Here is a 23,322-nt window from a genome sequence, read left to right on the forward strand (position 1 = left end):
CAATGGAGCTAGGATTAAAACCTAGAATCACCTACCCAGCAAAACTGAGTATCATGTTCCAAGGCAAAATATGGACTTTCAATAAAATGGAGGACTTTCAAGCTTTCTCAGTGAAAAGACCAGAACTGAATAGAAAATTTGACTTTCAAACACAAGAATCAAGAGAAGCATGAAAAGGTAATCAAGAAACGGAAATTGCAAGGGACTTACTAAAGTTGAACTGTTTTGTTTACATTCCTACATGGAAAGATGATGAGTATGATTCATGAGACCTCAGTATTAGGGTAGTTGAAGGGAATATGCATATATATATATGCATATATATATATGTTTATGTATATATATAAGTGAATGTGTATGTATGCATGTATCTATGTGTATATGTATGTATGTGTATGTATGTGTATATATATATATATATATATATATGTAAAAGAAAGAGAGCAGACACAGGGTGAGTTGAGGATGAAGGGAAGATAGCTAAAAGAAATAAAATGAAATTAAGGGATGAGAGAGTAACTTACTGAGAGAGGGAGATAGGGAGAGATAGAATGGGGTGGATTATTTCCCATAAAGGTGGCAAGAGGAAGCAGTTCTAGGAGAGGAGGGGAGTGGGCAGGTGAGGGGGGAATGAGTGAACCTTGCTCTCATCAGATTTGGCCTGAGGGGGAATACCATACATACTCAGTTGGGTATCTTACCCCACAGGAAAGAAGAGGGAGGAAGATAAAAAAAAAAAAATAAAAGGCAGGGGGATGATGGAGTGGAGGGCAGATGGGGGTGGAGGTAATCAAAACAAACACTTTGGAAAGGGGACAGGGTCAAGGAAGAAAATTCAATAAAGCGGGATGGGTTGGGAAGGAGCAAAATGTAGTTAGCCTTTCACAACATGAATATTGTGGAAGGGTTATACATAATAATACATGTGTGGCCTAGGTTGAATTGCTCAACTTCTTAGGGAGGGTGGGTGGGAAGGGAAGAGGGAAGGGAATTTGGAACTCAAAGTTTTAAAATCAGATGTTCAAAAACAAAAAAACTTTTTGTATGCAACTAAAAAATAAGATACACAGGCAATGGGGCGTAGAAATTTATCTTGCCCTACAAGAAAGGAAGGGAAAAGGGGATGAGAGGGGAGGGGGGTGATAGAGGGGAGGGCTGACTGGGGAACAGGGCAACCAGAATATATGCCATCTTGGAGTGGGGGGGGAGGGCAGAAATGGGGAGAAAATTTGTAATTCAAACTGTTGTGAAAATCAATGCTGAAAACCAAATATGTTAAATAAATAAATTGCATTAAAAAAAAAAAAGAACTAAAAACTTACAAACTCACAGAACTAGCTCTTAAAACAGGAGCATGATAAACCTGAAGCTTGGGAGAATCCTCTTTCTACCCAAGGAGAGCCCAACTTCAACACAAAATTAAAAGTAAAGAAATAGTCTGTAAAAAAAAAAACAAAAAAAACCCCTCGCCATTGTTACAGGGAAGATCAAAACACAAATTTAGAAGAAGATTACAAAATCAAATTGGGCAAGTGGAAGCTAATGACTCCATGAGACATCAGTAAACAATGAAACGAAATATAAAGAATGAAAAATGTAAGAAAATGTGAAATATTTCATTGGAAAAGCAATTAACCTGGAAAATAGATTGAACACATATATTTCAAGAATTATCATACTACTTAATAATGAAACCATGATTTAAAAAAGTAGTCTAAACATCATATTTCATGAAATTATCAAGAAAAACTTCCCTAGAACCAGTGGGTAAAATAGACATTGAAGGAATCCATCAGTCACCTCCTGAAAGAGATCCCAAAATGAAAACTTCCAAGAATATTGTAGCCAAATTCCAGAATTCCCAGGTCAAGGAGAAAATATTTCCAAGCGGTCAGAAAGAAATAATTCAACTATCATGAAGCCATAGTCAGGATAACACAAGATTTAGCAGCTCCTACATTAAAGAATTGGAAGGCTTCAAATATGACATTATGGAAGGTAAAGGAGCTAGGATTATGACCAATAATCCCCTACCCAGAAAAACTGAGTATAATCCTAGAGGTTAGATGATGGATGTTTAGTGACATAGAGGACTTTTAAGTATTCCAGATAGAAAGAACAGAGCTGAATAAAAAATTTAACAAACACAAACCTGAAGAGAAAGGAAAATGGTAAAAAATGAAAGAGAAACCATAATGAACTTGATAACCTTAAACTTCTTAAATTCCTATGTGGGAAGATGATACAAGTAACTCCTAAGAACTTTACCATTATTTCTACAGTTAAGAGGAGTCTACATAGGCATGAATGTCTGTCCATTATTGTGCCAGCAGTGGCATGAATATATGATGAAGTAATGGACACAAAAAGACAAAGACATGGGGCTAGGCGAGTCATATAGCCAAGCTATAGATTGATTTTAATGCAGTTACTGACAGTATTTTACACAGGTTAATTGCTGAATCATCCAGACTTCAAAGAAGAGTACAATAAAGCATTGGTCAAGTTTTTTATCTCCTTGTTCCTAGGAGTGAGACACTATTTTTACTCAAGGCTAACCAAATTGAAACATTTATGTTCTCTCACTTATAGATAACCAGACTGAAACATTTCTGTCATCTCCCATGCAGATAATCAGCTACAAAGGCAGGTTTTCTTTGCCAAGTCTTCTTATCCTAAAAGTGGCCTTGCCATGAATAGACCCATTCTCAACTGACCCTGCCTTGCAGAGGTCTAAGGGCCTAGACAGGATATAGCTGGCTCCCCACATCTTCCCCCATTTTATTCTGTAATTTTTAGTGGCTTAAACATAGTGGCATAAACAAATTATCCTAAGGACACAAAGTAGACAAAAAATCAGTATGATCAAACAAAGGATATAAGATAGTGTATGGAAAATAGTGAAAAATACATTATTAAATGGGTTAATTTTTTTGAAAATATTGATAATTGTTTTAATACCAGGAAAAGGGGTGTTTCACTATTTCAGCATTCCAATCAGTCTTCCCTTTTTTCTTTTGTAGACACTTCACCATTATAGATAGATGTGAATTCTTCCCCTTAACCATCAACCATTCAAGTAAATATGTTAAGGATTTATCGATGCATTGACAAATCAAAGGGGGCAGTCCCTTGTATGAATACAGATACATAGACTCAAAAAGAAATAAAAAATGCAGTTGTCTTTTTAAGGTTCAAAAAGTCTTTACTTATGCAGCTCTCTGGCAGGGAACATCGTCAATGCAATCTTCTGGTCCTTGGTATTTGTTCCAGCCATCTCCAGCACAGCCTCTTCTTCTTATTGTCTTCTTATAGGAATCAGCTTTCTGTCCATTCTCCTACAAGAGTGAACTTAGCACAATTTTAAATTACCATTTCTAATCTTTATAACCCTGATCATATTTACAAACTCAAAATCTGAACCATGGCCAATTGCCATTTTTAAGAAATTCATGGACGGCAGCTGGAAAGCAGGGACTTGCATGAGCTCCCTACCACGTCCCTCCAAAAACCTATAAAAAATGGCTCTGAACAAATTCTAGAACTTCAGAACCCACAAAATAGCAGAGGGAAGCAGGGATCCAGACCAGGACAGTCTGGATGGTCACTAGATGAGGTCTGTAGTGCATGGAGTGGAGGGGAGTGGAGCTCAGCGTGGGTGGAGGCAGAACCAACCAGACAGGGAGCCAGGCAGAACAGGCCCTAGCGCCCTGAATCAGTGAGCTGTGGCAGATACCAGACTTCTCAACCTGCAAACACCAAAGACAACAGAGAAGGTTAGTGGGAAACCTGCAGGGACAGAGTTCACAGTTTGGCCACCAGCCCAGGGGCAGCAGGGGAGGTGCAGCTACAGAACTACAGCTGCAGTAACTTCTGGCCCCAGGCTCACGTGGTGGGAGGAATTATGTGGCAGATCAGAGCAGGAGTGCAGAGCCTGCTGAAGATTTGGGTCAGGTCCAGGTTGGTGGTTCTTGAGGAAGGAGCAGTGCTGGTGTGGCAGAGCTGGCTGTATAGAAATAGCTCTGAAATCAACAGCGCATCCCCTCAAGCTTGGAACAAAGTACTCTTTGCTCTACAAGCAGTCATACCCCGACGAAAAACTCAAGGGTCAAATAAGTTGGCTGGGAACATGGCCAGGCAGCAAAAACACACTCAGATTCAGTCTCAGACTTTGGAATCCTTCTTTGGTGACAAAGAAGACCAAAACATACAGCCTGAAGAAGTCAACAAAGTCACAGAGCCTACACCAAAAGCCTCCAAGAAAAACATGAACTGGTATCAGGCCATGGAAGAGCTCAAAAAGGAGTTGGAAAAGCAAGTTCGAGAAGTAGAGGAAAAATTAGGACGAGAAATGAGTTTATCACCCAAGGAAGGCCCTGAAAAGATGAAAGTACCCACACACAATGAAATACTTATAAAAACACTTTTTGTGATAGGAAAGAATTGGAAACAAAGTAGAACTATATCCATTGGGGAATGGCTATACAAATTGTAATACGTGAATATAATAGAATGTTAGAAAATATTCATGTGATGGAAACAATAAAGTATAGAAAGATTTCCATGATGATGGAGAGTGAAATAAGCAGAACCAAGAAAACAACATGTAAAATGTGTGGGGAGCTAGCTATATCCTGTTTAGGCCTCTTAGACCTCTGCAAGGCAGGGTCAATAGAAAACGGGCCTATGCACGGCCAGGCCAGTTTTAGGATAAGAAGACTTGGCAAAGAAAACCTGCCTTTGTAGTTGATTACCCACATGGGTGATGACAGAAATGTTTCAGTTTGGTTATCTATATGCGAGAGAACATAAATGTTTCAATTTGGTTAGCCTTGAGGAAAAATAGTGTCTCACTCCTAGGAACAAGGAGATAAAAAACTTAACCAATGCTTTATTGTACTCTTCTTTGAAGTCTGGATGACTCAGCAATTAACCTGTATAAAATACTGTCAGTAACTCCATTAAAATCAGTCTGTAGCTTGACTATACAACTTGCCTAGCCCCATGTCTTTGTCTTTTTGTGTCAATTATTTCATCATATATTCACACCACTGCGGGCACGCATACTCTTCAATGCAGTGATACTGGCCTCCTGGCTGTCTCATAGACAGGACAATCCAACTCTCAGCTCTGGGCATTTTCCCTGGCTTTCCCTATGCCTGGAATACTCTCTCCCCTCCATTTGGACTACTGACCTCCCTGGCTTCCTTTAAATCTCCACTAAAATTCTACCTTCTACAAGATTTCCCTAACCTCTCTTAATTTCACTGCTTTCCTTCTATCAATTATTTCTTAATTGCCCTGCATATAGCTTGCTTTGTATATATCTGTCTGCATGTTGTCTCTTTCAATCTGGACAGCATATTAAAAATCAGTGACATCACCTTGCCAACAAAGATCCATATAGACAAAGGTATGGTTTTTCCAGTAGCAATGCACAGCTGCGAGAGTTGGACTTTCATAAAAGCTGAGTGCTACAGAATCAATGCTTTCGAACTGTGGTGCTGGAGAAGACTTCTGACAGTCCCTTAGACAGCAAGGAAATCAAATCGGTCAACACTTCAAGAAATTAATTCGGGTTATTCATTAGAAGGTCAAATACTGAAGCTGAAGCTTAAGTACTTTGGCCACATAATGAGAAGATGAGATTCTTTGGAAAAGACTCTGATGTTGAAAAAGACTGAAGGCAAAAGGAATAGGGGTCAGCAGAGGATGAGATGGATAGATAGTGCCATGGAAACAATGAACATGAACTTGGACAGACTTTGAGAGATAGTGAATAGAAGAGCCTGGCATGCTACGAACCACGGGGTCAGGAAGAGTAAAACACGACTGAATGACAAATGTGTCTCCTGTTACATAGTGGGTTCCTTGAGGGCAAGAATTATCTTTTGCCTCTTTTTGTATCCAGAGTGCCTGACACATAGTAGATGCTTAATAAATGTTTATTAATAGATTGAATTCTATAAGGCTCATTTTTTAGGTTTATACTTTTAATGGTTTGGAATGGAGTTTAATGGAGTTTCCTGGAAAAACCTGGAGGGACGATATTTACCTTCATTTTTTGTTATATGGTGTCTTGTTTTAGTTTTGTATGGTGAATCCTAAGGTCACCCATCTCTTTGTCTCTCAAATCTTATCTAGCCCTTTGAGATCAAATGGGCAGTGCCTCAGGCAAGCACACAGAGGCATGGGATTACTTCCCTGACTTAGAAACTTTCTGTGGTCAGACTGACTTCAGAAGGGAGATTTTTTTCTTACCGTTCTTGAAAACGCTTGGGTTGCATTTTATCTTTTATTTTTTCTTTTCCTAAGGGAAAAAAAAATATAGAGACACTATTTTGTTTCCTCCCAGTTACTTCCTGGGTTTTTTTCAAGGTAATTTTTATTAAAATTTTTGAGGTACAACAGGTTTATCCTGGCTTATTTTTGTGATATTTTTTCATCTTTGATTTCCTTTTATTAATTTTTATTATTCGGTGGGAGGAGGAAAGAACCATTTCTCCTAGTTAGGAAATTACTGACCTGGCTAAAAACTATCCCTGTCCCATGGGATGTGAAAATTTATCTAATGCCTCAAACATTCCTCAGATCAGAAGACAAAAGGGTCATCAAAGATTCCCAAGTAAATCTCCCCTCTCAATCAGCCCATTGTGAACCCTCTAAATGTAGTTTAATCTGTGTCACAGGAATTTATTTTTCCTTTTATTATTCTAGACTCAGGGACATTTCTCCTGCAATTTTTGGTTAATTCAAAGTTTGCCTTACCTCACCAGAACCAAACCTGTCCACCAGGATGTGAAAATTTACTTAAGAGCCTAAAACTAGTTTCTTAGATAAGAAGCCTGAGGAAGAATCTCAACAGTCCCTGACTACCTGGAGATGTGATGCAGTTCAACCTGTAACCTTGGTTTACCTACAGAGTTTGTTTGACAAGTTTTGCTTCCTTAAGGGATATATGAAATTATGACTCTGCTTAACTAAATTTCTTGAAATTTTATGATATTGAAGGAAGTATGGGATTATGGATTTGTCTTTCCTTTAACTTTTATGGCCTAAGAGGAATGTACAAGATTACAATATGTAAATGAATTATTTCTCTGACATAATTTTACCTATATATAAAAAGCCTTGTCAGAATGCTCATAACTGTTCAGGTTTATTCTGAGGTCTAAATCCATGCTTGAGCATAATAAATAAAAACCTAGGTTTTTACCTCCATAATGTCTGTGTTGTGGTAAATATGTATTTGGAAACAGTTACCCATCCCATGAACTCAGAGAGAAGATATCCTTCCCATAACATGAGTGACCTAGTTTGCATATAGAGTCTATTTAACAAGGTTTGTTTCCTTCAGGGATGTATGAGATAAGACTCTGCTTAACCAAGTTTGTTCAACAATGAAAGTATAGCCTGGCATTATGAATCTGTCTTTTAACTTGTATAGCCTAAAAGAATGTACAAGATTATAATAAGTAAAAAGAATATTGTTCTCTGTCTCTGACATAATTTTTGCTATAAAATCTTTTCAGAAACTCCATTTGGAGTTTAGGATTATTTTTCTGCCACCTGAACCTATGCTTAAGCATAAAAAACCCTAGGTTTTTAGCCCTAGAATTTCTGCATTGTGGTAGAACTCTTTTAGCAGCTGTCACCTACCACATGAACTCAAAAAGGAGATATTTCTCCCATAACAAATTTACCAAACCATGAACAGACAGGCAGTTGCAAAAACTGGGGCATAGGCAGGGAACCTGTAGCCTTGAGGCCACATGTGGCTTTCTAGGTCCTTGGGTGCAGCCTTTTGACTGAGTCCAAGTTTTACAGAACAAATCCTTTTATTAAGGGGATTTGCTCTGTGAAGTTTGGATTCAGTCAAAGATCGGCACTTGAGCACCGGCCGCAGGTTCCCCACCCCTGGATTGGGGCTTCTACTTCAGAAGTTCTCTTATGCACAAAATGTTGTTTACCCTAGAAATCCTGCAGGGAAAAACCCAGCTGAGCCATAAAGAGTGTTGTCCAAAATCAAAGGGAAAAAAAAGATACCTGTCTTCTATGTGTGTCCTGAGTACTGTGTGAAAACTTTATATATTGTTTAAACCTAGCCCTTCCTGGCTGAGAAACTAGACCTGTTGCTTAGAGACCAGATTTGTTTAATGCTTAACTCAAGACTTGGGTTATGAAACCCAGTCAGGTCTGGACTGATGTAAGGAATTTAAGGAGCATCCTCAAGCTACACATTTCAAGTAACCCGGTTGTCTTGTCTGGAAACTAGCTCTGTGCTGACCAATCAGATACTGTTTTCTTGTTCCTTTGTATGAAGCCTATATAATGTGTAACTTAGAGAAACTGGAGGTAGTGGGGCACCACTTTTCTGACTCTCCTCCTCTGCTAGATGATGTAATGTACTTCTTATATTATTTTAGTTCTGTATCTTGTTCTCTGACACATCGGCATTCCTACGTATTGCTCTGAATTTTTTGTTTTCATTTTTTGGCTCTTACATTTGAGTAATTAGTCTGTTGAAACTTGGGGGACACTTAGTTGAGCAGCTGCCTGGACATCTGATGAACAAGGCTCTATGATCAGGTTTCTAAAACAAGGGTCAGAATGCATTTTTCCCCAAAGTTTGTTCCTTTTTGCCTCAATATCTTGTACAATTTTTCCCCTTTCTTCTGCAAGCACATAAACAAAAGACTTGTCCGTGAGTTGTGACTGTTTCCTCTGAGACACTGACTCATCAAGGTCAATCACTGAATGGTTTAAAATGAGGTCATTTGGAATGGCCTAAATGGCCACTTGGGAGTTGGTCAGACATTCTGTAAATGTCTCAGTGGCTTTGATACGATTAAAAAGACTGCAGTGGTTTTTAATAAGAGATGTCCTTTCTGGTCTGGTTAAAATTGATCACTGAGTTGTTCTGGTTGTAAAAACAGATCTGTGTCATATTGAGGACAGGTGAGAAATCATCTGGGGATCTCATTCTTTCCATTTACTGCCTTAGCTACTTAAGAGTACCACTGCTGCCACCAAAACAAAGCTTTGGATAGAAATTTTTAAAAAATTATTTTGAGTAAAGTGAATAGGTTGCATTTAACTTGTTTTGTTGAATTGGTTTCAGGGACGATGGAAGAGGGATTTCAGGGATTTGGAAGAGAATTTGGTTCCAAAATCATTCTCCTTTTGGATTCTGGTTCAAGCATTCCTGCTAAAAAGTTTTTACTCTAAAGTATGAGATCTAGTCAGTCCATTTCTTCTAAAGACATTCCTACGGATTACCTTCTGTCTAATTTGAAAAAGATTCCTTTCAAAGAAAATCTAAGGCCCAGTTTGAAAACCTTGGTGAAAATGTTTGGATAGGACCGTGTGGAACGAGTGAAGACCTCTCATAAAAGAGGACAAATTAAATAAATAGAAATAAGTAGGATAGTGAGTCCCATTTCTCTACTTAGATATTTTCCTTTCTGTAAAGCCATTTCTCTACTTAGATGTTTTCCCCTCCATAAGCTAAGCTAGTGACCGTAAGGCCCCCCGAGGTTAAGAATAGGACACAGGATGCTCACATCCTGTGTATGTACCTAATGGTGAGAGGCCTGAAAGAAAGAAGGGTTGAGGTGAATAAGTAAGCAATCATCAAATCCTCTGAAAGTAAGGACAGGACACAGGATGCTCACCCCCTGTGTGTTGAGCCCAGGATAAGGGATCCTCAGCTCAGCATAAAAATGGATGAAAAGCCGGAAAGCCAGGTGCAACGTAGACGTGCAAGACCAGTTAGGTATGAATGATGGGAGACAAGGTGTAAGGGTGCTGGGGATATCCGTCACAGATGTAAGGGTGATGGGAAAGGCTAGTTTGCCACAGATGTGAAGATGAAGTAACCAACAACTGGCTTCTGCCTGTCACAGATAACCAAACCATTTGTTCATTGTCACTGTCATTAAGATAGATTTATCACTTCAGATTGATTGCAGAATGGGATAAGAATGGTGAGAAGGTCATGTCCGTCACCTGCTTGTCAAAAATAACCATACTGTTTGTTCCTTGCCATTGTCCCTAGGAAAGATTTATTGCGTCCAGATTGTACCCTCAAAGCTTACGTCTGCAAGCTGAGAGGAAGGAGGTTGGGAGGGGGAATTGCGGTTAGGGACCTATATAAACACCCCAATTTTCTGTGTCCAGTGCGCTCTGACACTGAGAACCCCGGTGCTCCTGGTGTCCGAGTTGCCCTTTCCCGTGGGATCGTAATAAATTTTCCTTTCTACTTTCACCTTGAGATGCCTCTGTTTTTAATTCTTGGATTCATAAAATCCATCACACACAGTTGGAGGTCCCACCGAGATTCAGTCGTCGCCTGGGAGGAAGCTGTCTCACCGCGACCCCTGGGGCAGGGTACCCAGCGGATTTATTTTTCCGGAGGTCCTGGGGTTTCGCTGGGGAGAGCTCGTCCTGGCAGGACAAAAGATCTCGAAGAGAGGAACTCGGAGAAAGTAGAGACGAAATAGAACGGAGCTCCTGATTGTGCTAGCGAAGACTGAAGAGACAGCTGAGGAAGCTGGGTTGGTGATCGGTCCGTAAGTGGTGTGCACACGGCCCAGGGCAATAGGGCCTTGGGTGACCGGGAGGGGGACGAGAGAGGGAGAACCTAGACAGTTGGTGTCTGTAGGGTCCCTGTCCCCCCGGATAAGACTTTGTGAAGTCTTGAGAAAGGAACACTCTAAGACAGCTAATATCCCTGAAGATAGCCCTCTGGGAGTAGGCTTAGAGACGCTGGGATAGAAAAAGAGGAAAGAAAGGAATCCGGGGATGTCTGACAATCCCCCCTGAGCTTCTGGATTCTTTCTGTGGATTTCTGTCTGTAGCTGTCTGTGTTTCTGTGTGGAGAGAGTGTATTATCTGTAAGAGTGCAGCCCTTTCTTTCCCCTTCCTCTCTGACTGTGGCAGCAGGCAGCATCAGAGGGCGGGTGGGGGAGAAAGAGAGAGAAAAGTATTTTTAGGTGGAAAAGGGAAGTTGAAAAGGAAGTAATTAACAAAAGAAAAGTCCCTGGAAGGCTAGGGAGAAAAGGAAACAGGTTGAGAGACTAAACAGTCATTAAAGAGAATAAGAGAAGTGTCAGGTCAGAATTAGAAGGAAACAACGTATGTGCAGTTTTAAAGGGGCTTTAATCAAAAAGTCCACCAGAAAGGAAAGGCATAATATAATCTATCTAGGAAGATATAATCTATTTGCATGGACAGTGTGAATAGAGGTTTTGAGAGTATTGATGCTATCCTTGTGGCTATACAGACATTCCATCCCAGCTACAAACCTAGGAGGGCTCCTGTTATACAAGGCTGGTAGGTGTGAGGCATAATTATTCCCAGCTGTTATAAGAATGGGTTGCTGAATCTGTCCCTCGAGCTTGCCAGTGGGTCACCTTCCGGAGTAGGCCTCCTTGGTTAATACTGAGGGATGTCTCCTTTGCTCCAGGTCTATGTTCCCATGTGATTATATCCCTGGCTGAGTGGCTGCTCATGTGTCCATGTTCTCCTATGCTGTATTTGGTTAGGAGAGTCAAACAAAACATTCTGAGTCATTCTAGTGTTGCTGAATGCAACATGCAGTGCAAAGAATCACCCGAATTCTACTCTAAAGTTTTCATGAGACCAGCCTCCATCCCCCTTCCTGGCCACTGGCTCTATCCCATGATCCTCATTCTCCTCAAACCCCATATCCAATCAGTCGCTATCCACATATCCGCATATCCACAGTCGCAATCAGTCTTGCATCCACTGCCTCTCCACTGAGAAAACCTCATCATTTCTCAGCCGGACCATTTCTATGGCCTCCTAACTGGACTTTCTATATAAGCTTTTTCCCCTTCTCTGATCCATCATCCACTCAGCAGCCAAACAGATATTCCAAAAGCACTGGTCAAGAAATCTGTTCAATAAATTCCAGTGGCTCCCCAGTACCTCTAGGATCAAATACAGACACCTCTGTTTGTCACCTAAAGGCCTTTCAACCCTGCCTACACATAATACAAATAATCAGTAAAGATTTAAATAATAATATAATTCAATATAATAACAAATAATTAATAATATAATTTAATAACATTTAACAATAATATAATAATAACACAATTAATCAGTAAACATTTATTAAGTGCCTACAATATGCCAGGCACTGTGCTAAGGGCTGGGATACAAAAAGAAGTGAAAGACCATTCCTGCCCTCACAGAGTTCCACCTCTAAGGGGGAAGACAGCAAACCAATACATATGATCAAGCTATGTACAGAATACATGGGAAAGAATTAACCAAGGGAAGACCCTTCACATTTTAGTTATATCCTACCTCATTTGTCTTAGCATATACTACTATAATTTACGTGCTTGTTGTCCCTCAGAAATGACCCTTCATTTCCAACAGTCCCCCCTGACTGGCACAAAAAGCCTGGCACAGAGTAGGTCATCAATAAATGTTTATTGAATTGAAAGTTGAGCATAATAAATGCTTGTTGATTAATTAATTGCAATTAAGAGACACAGCAGTCTCTCACTGACATCTTGTATTAGAACAGGATACTGCAGTTTACTTAAAAGTTTAGGACAAGGAAAAATGCTTCAAATGTCCTCATTTAATGACATCAAACAGTACCATCAGTTCATGGTCACTCTGAGGCTGCTTTCTTGTATCCAACTCCTCATATTACACTCAGACGAATTCCAGAGCCTGCTTCTCTTGGATTTTAACCTGTGGGACAGGTTACTGCTTCTTAAGGGAAAAGATTGGAGCTAAATGAAGTTCGGAATTTCTCACAAAAAGTGAGGAATGAATTCCTTCAGGGCAAATGGGACTTCAGGTTAAATCATCAATATGAAAATTACCTATGAAACTCTTCACTATAGCACAGGTCATCTGATATAGGATCAGAATTCATAGCAGTAGAGACACCACTGAGTTGGTTTCAGCCTTCAATGTACCAGTTAAGCGGGTAAGACATTGATATCACTGACTCCCAAGAGCAATATTCTGAGAAAAATACGTATAAAAATATGGGTGATTTTAGTTTTGAAGGAAATTCGTGAAAGAAATATCAAAAGTGTGACTGAGATGTGACCATTGTGAAATCAGGCAGCAAGTAAATATTCCCAGGTGTGCAAGGCTAGTAAAAATAAAACAATAACCCTGGCAGTATACAAAGTCAGAGAGTAAGTGAGGCTACAGCTGTAGACATTGTCTTCAGTAGTAAGGCTTGGATTCTAATCCAGCTCAACTTGCAAATCCTGGATGATGTGCATCATCCTTCTCCCACTGTTAAGCTCCATCTGAACTAAGCCATCTCTCCCTCTCCCCTCTGCCCTCTTCCTCTCCTACTCCCTCTTCCTGTCTGCTCTCTCAGGGAATGTCGGGCATATATAGTGTATAACTGTTGCCTCAGTTTGCTCTCTGCCCAGTCATTCCTTTAAGATCTTCAATGAGTCCATGGGATCCCAGCACCTTAGGTCTAGTTCCATCCCCCTAGTGTTAAGAAAGGGAAACTGAAAACCACAGAAATCAAGTGACTTCTCTGAGAGCACACACACACAGCTAGTAAGTATCTGAAGCAGGATTTGAAATTCAATGCTGTATCCCCTAGATCCTGCTGCCTTCTATTGTCTCATCTCACTAAGCTACTCTCATCTCTCTAGAAGTTCTACGACTAAAAGTATTAGGAAAGTTTTGGGGTTTTTATGTTAAAGGAAAAAGAACTTCCCCTAGATGGAAAGATCCCTCTACTAAGCACTCAGTAGATCCTTATTGGCCTGAACTGAATTCTCTGGCTTCCTGTCTACACAACACTCTATCCTGAAGGCATCACTTCCTTTATCCCAGCTTTCCCTCTTGCTGATATGTGAGATTTGAAAGTATTTACACAGCAGCTTAGGTTATGAGATAGTAACAGATATAAAAATCATCATTTCAGCACCAAATATGATAAAAATCTCCTGTAGGCATCCTATCATGCAAAGAAGTGAATCCAATAATACTCATTTATGCCTCAGAGGGTCCTATGGTGACAAGGTAGCTCTACCACCCTGTGGGTCTCAGGAATACATTGTGTCTCCCAGAGTCGGATGGGAATGCACCACCTCCTTTTCTCTAAGCTCCACATATCTGAGGGTTACCATAGGCATCAGTGCATCAGGTAGGTTTATCAAAGAGCAAAAAGCTGACTGTGTATAAAACCTGAGTCAGGGTGATTGCTTCCCAGAAAAGCTCCTTCTTCCTACAACTGCTGTACTAAGGAAACAGAATAATGGAACACTTGAGCCCAGTTGTTCTTTGCTGCCAGGTGACCAAGTTCAAAACACTACAGAGTCACTGACACTGAGTCTGCTGTGGTTAGAAAAAAGCTGATGTGTATTTAAGAGGGTATTTTGGTCAACTTCCCATTCCAAGGTCTCGCAGGGGACAGAAGAGGGAGGACAATCTTCAAAACTTTCTCTATGTGGAAGAGTTGGGACAATTAGCAAAGACTGCTTAGGCTGAAAAAGTTTGGGAAAGTGCTGAGTTGATGATGTGCCCAAAAATCTGAGTTATCAGTTCCTTGTTCATTGGCTCTTAAGTCAATTCACTCTAGAAAAACTGATTTGTTGAGCCCTTACTGCCTGTCCAGAAAAAGGGTTACATTTGGTGGAGAGGGGAAGATAGAGAATGAGACAGGGTGAGGGTTAAGGGAACAACACTCCCTGGAAAGCGTTGTCTCAACGTACCTCCGAGAAGTAAATGGGATTTTTCTATTTTTCTCCTTCCCATTTCCCCTCACCTTGGAGTTACCCAATTAGACATTGTCTTTGACAACAACACTCCTTACCTGGACATAGAAAGAGGAAGTAGGAGTTGGCGATGGGGCCATTCTGTGGTAGAATGTAAGGAGCTTGAATTTGGAATCAAAGAGGCCAAGGGCTCAAATCCTTCCTTTCTCACTGATGATGTGTGTAACCCTGAGCAAGTCACTTAAGGCCTCTGAGCTTCAATTCCCAGATCAGTCAAATGAGAAGGTTTCATCACATAGTCTCTGAGATCCCTTTCAGCACCAGATTCCTATGTGTGACCTTAAGCAAGTCACTTCTCTCTGGGCCTCAGTTTCCTCATCTATAAATTAAGTAGGTTGGATAGATAACCTCTGATATCCTTGCAACTCTCGATCTAAAATCTTGTGCATGAGGTTGTGCAAATCACGTCTATAACATGAAGGGATTGGATTAGATGTTCTCTGAGGTCCCTCCCACCTCTTGATCTGGGATCGTATGATCCTGTGGATCCACTGCAGGCCTTAAAGGAATGATTGGGAAGAGAGAGAATTAATGGCATAGATATACACCATACCTTTGAGAATGTTGGTAGTGCCTGAATGGAGAAAGAGGGCTTTGTTCAGAATGGAGTGTATCAATTGGACGGGGATGGAGAACATGTTTTAGGGGTGATGAGATGAATGAATAGCCTGAAAGACAGAGTTTCTGGATAACTAATAATTAATTTACTAATTAGGCTAGCTTATAATCAATAAATTGATGATCAGTGGTCTCTTTCCACAACCAAAGACAAAACCATGGAGATGAGTGAAAGCATAAATGCTTTGGAAAAGGAATTGCCCCTGACAGGTGGAAATCAACCCTGATTGGAACAATTAATGAGGGAGTGGGTGTATTAATAAGGAGATGGGCTAATAGTCTTCAGCTTCTCCTGCTGAGAACATGGCTTGATCACAAGTCTCAGCCATCTCCAGCAATCTGGACAGAGCAATCCATTTCTTCCCAGACTACTCTGGCTGGCTTTCTCCTTCATGAATTCCTTTACCCTAAACCATAATGGGGGCATTCAAGGGCATAGACCTAATGCTTTGGGGCTGGACTTCACCTAGATTACATTCTGTTTACACTCTAAACACAAGTAAGGTCTTCTAGTTGGTTGGAGTCCTGCCCAAGTTCAAGGAGCATGTTCCCTGAGGATTTGGAAATCTCATTCATCAGCAATGTCCTTCAGAGACTGACTGACTTACAAAGTCCCTGAATGAGGAAATAGAGAGGAAAAGCCCAAATCCTAATTCAGTAATTGGTTATTAATATAATAAAAAGTCACTTTTCTCAGCAAGAAGACAATATTTGGAAGTAGAAAAGCTGGATTGGAATTGCAGCTATTGTACTGAGGATAATGATTACAGCTTTAGCCTCACTCTCTGCTTTTGTATACTCACAGAGTTATTGTTTTGGAGTTTGTTTTTTCTTAGTAGCCTTGGACAGGCCAGTTAAATGGAGCAATGGATAGAGCACTGGGCTTGGAGCCAGGAAGATATGAGTTCAAGTCTGACGTTAGGTACTTACTAGTTATATGATCCTGGGCAGTCCCTTAACCCTCATTTGCCTCACTTCCTCATCTGAATAATGGGAACACACAGGAGAAGGAAATAGCAAACCACTCTAATATCTTTGCTATGAAAACACCACGGATAAAAAGTCTATGGCATTGGGGCAGCTAGGTATCTCAATGACTACAGTACGGCCCTAGAGTTAGGAGGACCTGAGTTCAAATCTGGCCTCAGTCACTTGACACACTTACTAGCTGTGTGACCTTGGGCACGTCCCTTAAGCCCAATTACCTTGCCTTCCTCCTCAAAAAAAAAAAAGAAACAAAAAATGTGGTTTAAAATGAGTCAGAGGTTGTGCTCAAGATGGTATACTAAAAGTGTAACATCTGCAATGGGCACAAGGCAGGGATCTCAATTACATAATATATTCCTCTCTGGCCTAAAACTTTCATTACAATGCAAAATTCCCTCTGTCCACAAGACCACACCAAAATAAATGAATAAATGAAAAGATAAATAAATAGATAGATAGATAAATAAATGCATGAATGAATGAATGAACAAATAAATAAATAAATACATAAACAAACAAATAAATAAATGGCTAAATTCCGCAATATTGATATGCACCATTAGGGGTTACCAAAGACCATGCTATTCTTTATTTTCTTTGACCACCAGATATCAGGAAAAGACTGTGACATAAACTTTAAAGGCACTAAATTGGCCAAAAAACATTTATTAAAAGCCTACTACATGCCACACTCTGCTCTGGGTGCTAGGAGGCCAATGATAAAAAGGAAACAATCCCTGTCCTCAGAGAAAAGTGCATTGTATTGATGGAGACCAACTCTGTGTGAGTAACAAAAAAACTCAAAAAGCCTGGCCCTTAAAAAGAGGAAGAAGGCAGGTCTCACCCTTCCTTCCCAGAGCTGAAAGTTCCACAGGGAGGGCAGCATGGATTTAATTTTAGACATTTTCAATGTATTGATTCGTTTTACTGAATTTTTCTTTAATTCTTTTCTTCTGTTGAATGGTTCTCTGTATACTTTTGTAGTTCAGTCAGTTTTTGTTCATATCAGACTCTTTGTGCTCTCATGTGGGGTTTTCTTACTAGAATGGTTTGCCATTTCCTTTTCCAGCTCATTTAACGGATAAGGAAACTGAAGCAAAAAGAATTATGTGACTTGCCTGGGTCATATAGCTAGTAAGTATCTGAAGTAGGATTTGAACTCCAGTATTGCTGAGTCTGGGCCCAGAGCTCTATCCACTGAGTCACCTAGCTGCCCTGACCTCTGTACAGTTAAGCACTGTAGATATATGAACCATCTATTGGTCAAGGCTCTTAGAGTGAATGACAGGGAGCAAGGGGGCTGAGCTCTGATGGGGGCCCTTCCTTTCTGTAGCATTGACTGGTAACTTCTTTGCATTTTCTCATCCAGGCACCTACCCCCTCTTGCCTACTAACCTCTTTTAGCCTCAGTTTCCTCATCTCTAAAATGGGAATGATCCTGGCATTTCCTACGTAATAGAGCTTTTCTAAGGAAAGTGCTTTATCCATTTCTGAGTTGTACAGAAATATGAGTTGTTCTACCACTATCATTATCTCAAGCCATCTCTGTCCTGGGAATAAGGGAGAAAGGAGGGGGAGGCAACTAAGAAGAAGCTTGCTCCAGGACCAGCAATGGCTGAAAAGTGCATACCCGAAGTACAGCAAATAGCAGGGAACACTAGGCATGAGGGGAGACTCAGCCCTGGGAAGTGAGGTGGGAAGGGAAGCCTGGAGTCTGGGGCAGCAAGATTGGGGCAGGGGCAGGTGGGAATGAGAGCAGGAGAGGTGAGGAAGAATTTCACATACCACTACAAGGAAGGGGGCGAAAGAGCAAAGATTTGGAGAAAAAGCCTGCCCCAACCAGAGGGGAGACTCTGCTGCTGCCTTAAGTCCCCTGGGGACACAGAGCATGCAGACATTAAATAAATGATGTCTCTCTAAGAAGAGAAAGGCAGAAAAGAGATCTGGCAATTAGGAGATTATGAGACGGCACAGAAAGGGCTCCATGGGTAGCACAAAGCCCTCCTGGGAACAATGTCTTGGACCCAGCACCAGGTCCCCTTTGGAGAAGAACTGAGCATGGGCACCAGCGTATTTGCTCTTGAAAAGAGGTTGCCAACTTTCTAGGAGAGAAGAGTAATGAGATGATAAAGAGATGGAGAAGCCCCTTGCCAGATACTCCAAAGTGCCAAAGCAGACAGCCCACAGGAGCCTCAAGTCATAGGCTTGGTAAGGACTGGGAGTCAGCCTCTCATTTCCTACCTGACACACGGTGAATCTTCTCTATGATATCCCTGACAGGAGGCTTTCCAATCTCTGTTTGGAGTCCTTCAGTAATGGGGAGCTCACTACCTCCCAACCTAGGTCATTCCTTTAGAAAGTTCCATTTTTCATTATGTTAAGAAAAACCTGCATCCTTGTAATCAATCCATTAATCAATCACTCCCAGACATGTTTATTCAGCACCTACTGTGTGCCAGGCCCCTCACAATCTGGGTCTGTCATGTCCTTCCTACATGTGGATTCTAGAAGTGAACATGATACCCTAGGTGTGGTCTGACCAGGACCGCAGAGAGCTGCTTTGATTCTTGGCATGACGATTTTAACCAGCCTTGTGATTCACTGGTGTGGGGGCACTCCAGCTTGGAGAGTCTTGCTCATGTCAATTAGCCATGGATGAGGGAGCTGCCTGGGATACAGAGGGGTTAAATGATTGCTTTATGGTCACATGGCCAAGACAGTAGGTAGGACTTGGACCCAGGCCTTCCTGACTGCAAGACTGGCCCTCTATTGTATACCCCTGGTTCCATATCCAGCTTGTATTAATTCAACCTGAAATCACTCCAGCTAAGGCAGCTATGTAGCTCGGGATACAGTGTTGGAGAAACAGACACAAACACACACACACGCTCACAATGGAAGAGCTACGGTCGTTGTCTCAGTCGCCTACAACCCTGTTCCCTCCAGGAGACCTCACTCTCTTGATCTGCCATGCAGCTGAGGACTTGGTCCCTGTGTCCTCTGGAAACTTGAGTCTCTGATGGGTTTATCCTGTCACCAAAAGACAACATTAGGGGCAACTTGTATCTGGATAGGCATTAATATCTCTTAAGAAGTAAATGCAACATAATTCCCACAAAATAAACACATCATGAGCTTCACACTTGCAAAATACATAGCAACATAATAACTCATTGCCAGGGTGGCCACATGGCCTTAAACAACCAGAAAAGTATATAACGTAACATAACATACTCCCCACCCTACACATTCTTTGGGGGTCAAAATCTTTGGGGAGTGAGCAACCAGCTCCTCATCCCTCAGTCCAAAACAAAGATGTCCAAGTAAAAGTCCTCTTGGAGGTGTGTCCTTCTCCTCACCCTGCCATTGCAGGCTTCCTCTTGGCACTTTTAGGTGCATGCATGCTCTAATGAGCCAAGTCTCAGTCTTCAAACTGCTCCAGCCCCTACTTCCAAGTCCTGAGGGGAGGCTGGATGACAAAGTCAACAGGGTGGGTTGTCAGGGGTCCATGGCACTTCCCCCTGCCCACCACAGACAACTCCATTCCTTCCTGGGTCCCAAAACATCCGAGGAAGTTGCAACAGGAAAGCACATTCAGCACTCCTGTCTTGCTTCAAAGTTTTTATCTTGCCCCAGGGCTGATTTCCAAGATCCAGGGTTCCTCTTCCCACAGGGGCCAGCTGCTCCTGGCTCCTGCCTGAGGCCTGTCACAGGCAGCTCTCTGCTCCTGCTGTCACCTGACCAGGGTCTGCATGCAGACAGCCCTCCACTCCTGCTCCAACGCTCCATTCCACTTCCACTGCTTGTGGTCCTTCTTAACACTGCTTCAGTCCCAGTTTTTTCAAGGTCTGGAGGGTGGTGCTCCTGCCTGGGCTCTGAATACATTACACTTCAGTCTGGGGTGGGGCTACTCCACCTGAGCCCTGGCTCTGGTTCTGGCCATTCCCACCTCCCACAAGTTTGTTTTCCTCCCACAGCTGCTGCTCCAACCTGTCTCCTCATGAGGGTCAGTGGGTTAGGGAGGGGGAAGGAAAGGTTATCTCCCAGAGGCCTTGCTCTGCGCACCTTGGAAATTGCTCCTGTCACTGCTACTCACCTGGTTCCCCTCAGGTCACTGCTGCTCCTGGGGCTCCACAGGACCATAGCCAATGGTTTCAATTCTAAAAGGAAATTTCTGGAAGTGCCAAACAATGAAGATGAAGATGTGCCAATGCTGTGAGGAGGTAACCTTGTCCTTCTAAGTTTACGGGCTGGAGAAATACTCATTTCCAAGGACATTAGAAATAATCCATATTGGTTTGTAGTGAGAATAAGAATTAGCAAACATTTATTAAGGATGTATTGGCTGGCAAGCATTGTGTTGGCACTGGAAATTTTACACACACACACACACACACACACACACACAGAAACACTTAGACACAGACACGGACACCAAATATGAAACAATTCCTGGCTAAGGATATTTTACTAGTTGTGTTGGTAGAGGAGGAGAAAGGAGATTTGGGGTAGGTAAACAACACATACACAAAAAAGTTTTCCTTATCCAAGCAGATATAGATTGGACAGTGGGGTCACACCATGTTCTACTTACATATATCCTTTGTCATTCAGGCAAGTAACAACTCTCTGAGCCTTGTGTCATCTGTAATGTGGGTATACTAGTCTATATATTGCTTACCTCAAAGGGTTATTAACTAAAGTATTCTGTAAACTGCAAAGCACTAGAAATATAAGGCATTATAGTTATAATGGTAAAAACAGCTATTTGTGGTGGGCAAACTTTTCAGATAAATAGTGGCTTAATAAGAATTTTATAGATTGACCGTCAGGGAAGTACAAGCGCAGTAAACCCTGTTTTTAGAAACAGGGGCCACTAAACCATGTATAAGAATGCTTGAATGCTGCATAGTGATTCAGAAAACCACAAATTAGCATTACCTATGTTTTATTGTATTTTTTGTCAGATAGTTCCCAGTTACATTTTGATTTGGTTTGGGCTGCATTTCAAAGTATTGTGGACATTTGGACCATGCATTGACAGTTCTGATGTACAGTACATGAAATATTTTGAAGGAAATATGAGTGTTCCACAATGCAAAGGAGTTGATAGTGGTGCAAATATTACAACTTACATATGGCTTGTTAAGTGGACTTACAGTTTATATCATCTAGTTTTAACTAAGGTGATCCTTACAAAGTACACAAATGGCTTTAAAAAACTCCTACAAAGAAAGCATGGGTTGAAGATAATATCCATATTGCAAATACACATAAACTACAAGAAAATGTCAGAATTGACACTTCTTTTACCTCTAGTGGGAAGCTCTTTGTCAGCCAAAGAGGTAGGAGTTTATGAAGTAAAAAATGACATTCATGATGCAGGAAGGGGAATGCACCCAGATGGAGGAGGGGCTGGCACTTGGTTCAAGGACACGTGGGGGTTGGGCATAGAGAAGCTAGAGCAGGACGAGGAACACATAGCTGGAGGGGCCAGCCACACAAGGGCCTGGCTACAACTGAAAGGAAGAACATGCCGGCAGGGAGACATATGGGGGCCGGACATGCAAACATTCAAGAGATGACATGCCACATGTGGCAGGAACCAGGGACAGACACACGGTACCCCAATGTGCATGGACAAAGCACCACAAAGGGGCGACCAAATTCTTCGGCAGGTGGGCAGACTGAAAGCAAGGTCTCCTCTCTCAGCACTGGAGGTCTCAAGCCAGGCCGTGATCCAGCAGTGGTGGTGGCTGTCTCTCTGCAGGTCTCTTCCACTTTCAATTAGAGGAATTTTTTAGCTTTATTTACTTTAGGGGGTGGTGGTGGATGGTAGGAAGCCACAGAGCATCAAGTTGAGGGGCAGGAGCAGAAAGAGATCCCAGTACAGTATGGTAAAGTTTACACAGGTGGTTTTTTGGGAATGCAGATTTCTTCCTTACATAAAATCCAATTTGTACAATGTGAATTTACATAAAGCCACATCTGTCTGTACTTCTTTCTAGTGCCATTCGGTTTTTTTCCAGAAGGTTTTCATACCTAAGTTTTCGAAAATTCTATGACTCTTCTGAACTTCTTTCTTAATCATTTTATGGTTAGGTTTATCTAGCTCTCAGAGGGAAAAGTTAAGATCCCCCACTACTATATTTTAATGTCTATTTCTTCCTGTAATTCATTTAATTTTTCCTTTAAGAACCTCAATTCTATGTCACGTCCCAAATACATGTTTATTATTGATATTACTTCATAGTCTGTCATTCCTTTGAACAAGAGGTAGTTTCCCTGCTTCCCCTTTTAAAAGGGCCATTTGTGCTTTTGCTTTGTCTGAGATCATGGCTGCGACCCCTCCATTTCTTACTTCAGTTGATGTATAACAGTTTCTGCTCCAGCGCCTTATTTTGAGTCTGTGGTTCTCTCTTGGTATCAAGTACATTTCTTGTTAAAACAAAACCATATTGTTCGATGCTGGTTTCTAAACCATTTTGCCACCTGCTTCCATTTTATGAGTGAGTTCATCCCATTCACACAGTGAGGATTGCTTAACTATGCTTTTCCCTCCATCCTATGTTTCTTCTGTTTCTCCTTCTCTCTTTCTCCCTCCCTTTCTCTCCCTCTCCGTCTCTTCCTCTCTCTCTCTTTCTCTGTCTCTCTCTCTCTCATCTCTCCTCTAATTTCTGTTTGGCATATGACCACTGTATTCTTTTAGCAGCTCACCCTTTTATCACCACTTTTTTCCTTCTCTTTTCCCATTCTTTTACTTACCTCTATCGTAAGGTAGATTTTTATGACCAATCGAGTAAGTATATATAGATATAAACATAGATACAGATATTTTCCCTTTTTGAAACAATTTAGAGGTGACTGAGGTTCAAGCATTAGCCACCTCCCCCCACCATTTTCCACTCCAGGGTAA

At 41.4% G+C, this 23,322-nt stretch overlaps 1 long non-coding RNA gene across 1 annotated transcript; it reads right to left on the bottom strand.

Moving 5' to 3' along the window:
* Positions 1 to 3,711: 3,711 nt before the first annotated feature.
* Positions 3,712 to 20,638, bottom strand: LOC118833272. Its single transcript, XR_005009308.1, has 3 exons — positions 20,503 to 20,638; positions 19,336 to 19,436; positions 3,712 to 3,749 (listed from the first exon to the last, which is right to left on the bottom strand). It is a non-coding gene; the product is annotated as an uncharacterized LOC118833272 (long non-coding RNA).
* Positions 20,639 to 23,322: the final 2,684 nt, after the last annotated feature.

Source organism: Trichosurus vulpecula (assembly GCF_011100635.1).
Source record: "Trichosurus vulpecula isolate mTriVul1 chromosome X unlocalized genomic scaffold, mTriVul1.pri SUPER_X_unloc_8, whole genome shotgun sequence".
NCBI lineage: Eukaryota > Metazoa > Chordata > Mammalia > Diprotodontia > Phalangeridae > Trichosurus > Trichosurus vulpecula.